The sequence below is a fragment of the Chlorocebus sabaeus genome, chromosome 14 (genome assembly GCF_047675955.1).
Source record: "Chlorocebus sabaeus isolate Y175 chromosome 14, mChlSab1.0.hap1, whole genome shotgun sequence".
NCBI lineage: Eukaryota > Metazoa > Chordata > Mammalia > Primates > Cercopithecidae > Chlorocebus > Chlorocebus sabaeus.
This window is the reverse complement of record NC_132917.1, coordinates 64,173,624-64,178,463: the sequence shown is the minus strand read 5'-3', so window position 1 is coordinate 64,178,463 and position 4,840 is coordinate 64,173,624. Positions and strand designations below refer to the sequence as shown.

At 46.7% G+C, this 4,840-nt stretch overlaps 1 long non-coding RNA gene across 1 annotated transcript; it reads left to right on the top strand.

The window, feature by feature from the left end:
* The first annotated feature begins 774 nt into the window (after positions 1-774).
* LOC140713431 (uncharacterized) lies at positions 775-3,029 on the top strand. The gene is made up of 3 exons (XR_012095509.1): positions 775-936; positions 1,275-1,469; positions 2,845-3,029. It is a non-coding gene; the product is annotated as an uncharacterized lncRNA (long non-coding RNA).
* Positions 3,030-4,840: the final 1,811 nt, after the last annotated feature.

Below are 4,840 nucleotides of genomic sequence, written 5' to 3'. Positions count from 1 at the left end.
CTTGGTCACCACAATCCTTTATCTTAACCTAAACATTTCCTTTCTATTGATCCCAGGTCTTCAGATAAACCAAACCAACTGTCAACCAGAAAACTTTAAAATCTACCTATAAGCTAGAAGCCCCCACCACTCCCCAACCTTCGCATTGTCCCGCCTTTCTGGAGCAAACCAATGTATTTCTTAACTGTATTGACTGAAGTCTCATATCTCCCTAAATGTATAAAACCAAGCTGTGCCCTGACCACCTTGGGCACATGTTCTCAGGCCCTCCCGAGTGCTGTGTCACGGGCCATGGTCACTCATATTTGGCTCAGAATAAATCTTTTCAAATATTTTACAGAGTTTGGCTCTTTTTGTCAACAATGAGTATCAGAGGGTACCTCTGGAAAAAGAACCTGGGTGCTGGGGAACAGGAGTGGGAAGGAGACCTATTTTTTACTATAAATCCTTTTGTTGGATTTCTACATGTACATTCATTTCCTATAAAAAATAATTGTGTTTATTTTTAAAAGAAAAGCTCTTCAGGCAAATATGATGGAAGAGAAGTACTTTCCCAAAGTATGGTGGAAGGGAAGGGGGAGAGTTTGTGATGGGGTGAGATGATGGGCCTGAACTTCATCCAAGCCTCTGAGGACCTGAGGAGCAGAACTTTGTGGGGATGTGAGCTAGAAGGTGAAGCCCACCAGTTCCTAGCTGACCTCTCTCTGACTTCATGGGCCATGGGACAGGCTGTCTCTGTAGTGATCTCAACAACGCTTAAGGCAGTCAGTGCCTGGCAACAATGGACTTAAGAGAATTCGGTAGGTGCAAAACATCAGCCAGGCACTTGGTGCCCAAAGCCTTTGATTACACCACAGCTGGACATCTAGAGCCTGGATGTCAGCTTGGGGAAAACCCCTTCTTATGCAGAAAGTAAAGCCCAGCAAAGGCTACCAGGTATTCCTAACAGGAGTACCTTTCCAGGGCCTTTCCTCCCACCTCCTCCCAGTCCCCTCCAACTCCTTCCCTCCTCTTTGCCCTAAAGAGAACCTCTGCACAGCCAAGCTAGGATATTGGGTTTCTGGACTCTTGCTAGGACTTCTCTGAGTCACCAATTTTCTTTTTATTTATATATACTGTGTTTGCCTCAACTACATTGCACCATAATATCTTTGAGGGCTTAAATGTCTGCGACATCACAGAGGCATACCAATTTCTGTCTTAGTCCATTCAGACTGCTCTAACAAAAATAGCACAGACTGGGGGCTTAAACAGCAGGCACTCATTTCTCACAGTTCTGGAGGCTGGAAGTCCAAGATCAAAGTGCCAGCATCAGGCCGTGGGAGGGCCTGACTCCTGGTTCCTAGATGGCCATTGTCTCCCTATGTCTTCACATGGTGGAAGGGGTGAGGAAGCCTTCCCCACACACCCACCTTTCACTCTGCGGAGCCCAGCTTCCTACTGCAGTAAACTCTCCTATGGCCAAGAAGGTAAAGGTCTGCTCAGGGCATTCACCTCCTTTCAGTGGTTCTCCACATTCAGCCCAGATAGACTCAGCCAACAGGAAACCCACTAACCAAAAGCTGTGTCTTTAAGCATGTGTTCTGTTTGGCCTCTTACCCATCAAAGGGAACATAACAGTGAAAATTATAATAAGCAACAATGATCATCATCATTTCCCGAGAGACATCAGTGCCAGCAGTTCCAGTGAGACCCTGGGGTGTCAGTCACTGTATCTGCAAACAGAAAATGCAACTCGCCTGCCTCTTCAGGCATAAAGAGTGCTCTGAACGCTTAGAAAACTGTAAATAGCTTTATAACTGCCAGTTGCTGCTATTGTTCATAAGTGCTTTGGGGTCACAGCAATAGGGAGCTCTTGAAATAATGTGAAGGTGTACTCTCAGCAATGAAATTAAACAGGCATTTCAGGGCAACCTCAGCTCAGATCCCTGAAGAAAAAAAGAACCTACAGCTTACCTCCAGAGAGGCACTGAGGATCATGTTTCACCCTGAGAGGGGGCTGGAAGGCCCTGGAAGGAAATGACCTGAGGTCGGGGTGGGCCTCCATTCTGCCGGGTAGGGCAGGGAAGATGCTTGGCTACTCTCACAAAGGAGCTTCTAGGATCTGCGTCTTTTTTTCCTCACCTCCTCCTAAGGAAAAAAGTTGTTTTCCTTCCTGCGCCTCAGGGCAGAGCAGAAGTTGAAATGGGCTACTTGTTCCTAATATTATTTACAGTTCAGCAAAGGACTTGGGGTCTCCAACCTCGGGTCTAGAAACTCCTTCTACAGCCTGAAAAGGACTAGGTTAGCAGCAAAGCTGGGGCTCCTGAGATAGTATGCGATCTTCTGGTGGTGCTTTAAGGTTGTGGTATAAACTGAGGTGGTCTCAGGTCTCTGGGAAAGAGAAGATCTCACAACAGAAACATTTTTCCAGAAAAGAGTGCAACTTTGGCGTGGCCTTAATAACATGGGATCTAGCGCCACCTAGTGCCTGCTGTGGAGCTTGACGTGGGTCTTGTTCTGATGAGATGGTTTTGTTTTTTTGGAAATTGGCTTTAACCAAGAGAGAGACTGAAATGGAGAAATACATTTTCTGCACACAGGGCTGTCCTCATGCCCACAATGAAGGACTGAGAGTTTGGTGGGAGAAGCCGAAAAGCTACAATCTTAATGTGTCACGGACGGGGGTGTTGGGTGAGGGGATGGGGGAGTCTTTCTCTTGGAGGGAAGCTGGGGTGACTCACAAGTAATATTTAGAGTCTTAGTCCCAGAAGATTGGCTTGAATGTGTCTGCATGAATATTTTTGCTCACACTAGAAAAAAAATGCTGGTTCTATTTTATGACTTCTGTGCTTTTCAAACTAGTTTCTCAGCGCTCTCCCAGAGCCAGCATAGGGGCTGCTTACGAAAAGCCCTCGAAGCCGCTTCACTGTGGAATCCACTGCTGCTCCTTACCACTGTCTGCGGACAAGCAGCCCTCCTTTCTTGTCCTGCCACTGCCTGGCTGCCCCCTAACCGTCTACTAATTCAAGCCACCATTTGCTATTTGTTTAATGTGATTCATTTAAACCTCAGAACAGCCAGTGCAGTGGATATTGGTAATCTCAACCGATCTTTAGGGAGGTTACAGGACTTACTCAAGATCTTTCAGCTCATAAGCAGAAGTGGGATTTGAACCCAGAGCTCCAAAAAATTTGTTCATTTCACTACAGTATTCCATCCGCACTGCCAGGGGTAGTGGCTATTGCAGAGGATGCTACAATATCCAGGAGGTTTTGAGGAGACAAAGAACCTCTGAACTAGAGGGCTTCTAGCTCGGAGGACACTTCCTGCTCTGGGCCGGTCCCTATGACCCCAAGGCCTGGCTGGACGCTTGGTGTAAACCTCCCTCCTCATAGCATCTGCCCTCCCTGAACACAGACACTTACTCAGCCTACACTTCTCCATGCTTGGAAACCACCCCAGAGGAATAATGAGAGCAAAGAGCAGGGATTTGGCAACTGTGCAGAAAGGCAGGAGAATCATGGATTTGTCTGACTCCTGGGCTTTGGCCTCATCTGGTGGAAAACTGTGAAAATTCCCTACTGGCTCCTCCCTTCCCTTCTCTCCAGGCCCCTCCACCATTCTCCACCAAATAGACACGCCTCCAGAAGAAGGTTAAGTAAGGCCACTCTCTGGATGCCTCTGAACAAAATGGTTTGCTTAAACGTACAGAAATAAAGTTTAAATGGGGCAGCAGGCTGCAGTGGGACCCACACCCTGACCTCCATAAATGGGTAAATGTTCAGGCTGCTGGCAGACTATGGAGGTGGTTTGGGGGTATGGGAGGAGCACAGAATTAAGAGACTGGGACTTAAGTCCCCACTCTGTCACTCCTTAGCTCAATAATTTGGGGCAAAGTCACTTAACTACCGTGAGCATCAGTTTGTTCACTCAGAGAATGAGGACAATGATTCTCTTACCTGTGAGCTAACAGATGAACGAGCTCTCGGGAAAGCCCTGACGGGTGTGAGGTTCCAGACAATGAAGGAACTATGGGCATGCAGGATTTAGCTGAGAGGGCCTTTACTCCCTTTGTCCTTTCCCTACCTCTCCCTCTTCCCCAAAAGGAGTCTGTCTCCTTCTATAAAAGGGGTCTTAATACACATTCACATGCACACACATACAGAGTCTTCAGTTCTTGTGGGCTTTTCATTTTGTTTTCAGAGTTAAATCATCTTGGAAAACAGCTTTTCCAATAAAGACCCAGTGGCCAGGACTGCTGGATGCACTTTCTTTAAAGGTGGCGGGAAACGCAGAAGCAGGAGGGTCCAGGATGGCATCCATCCTGTGCAAGGGGAAGATCCTAAAAGGCTATTTCCTCTGCTGTCAACTAAGAAAGATGGACGTTTGTAGCTGGACACAGAGACTAATCATCCGTAATAGTCTGGCAGCGCTAATGCATTCAGGGGAAAGCAATTAATGCCTGATGGGGAACATCAGGAGGACGGAGCTTGAATCTGGCAGCCTCTGGCAAAGTCAGTTTGAAAACCTCAGGCTCCATTTCTAATTGAGGGTGTCTCCACCTGGCTTGGCAAACTCTATGCCTCTCCAAAAGGGAAGAAATAGCTTCCTAAGTGAGGCTCGGGAGGAACAAAGGCCTCATTAGGATCAATCACTTATTCCAAGTACACATTCCCAAGAATCTCTATTGATGATCTCAGATACAAATGAAGTAGTAATTAAGGATGTAATGCAAATGATCTTCAGCTTAGTAACTCTCTGTAATTGAAATTTACTAAATTAAGTCTGAGATTTTTGAAACTAGGCCTTTAAAAAAAATTTCCCCGATTATAATTACCCCCTCTCCTCCCTCCTACCC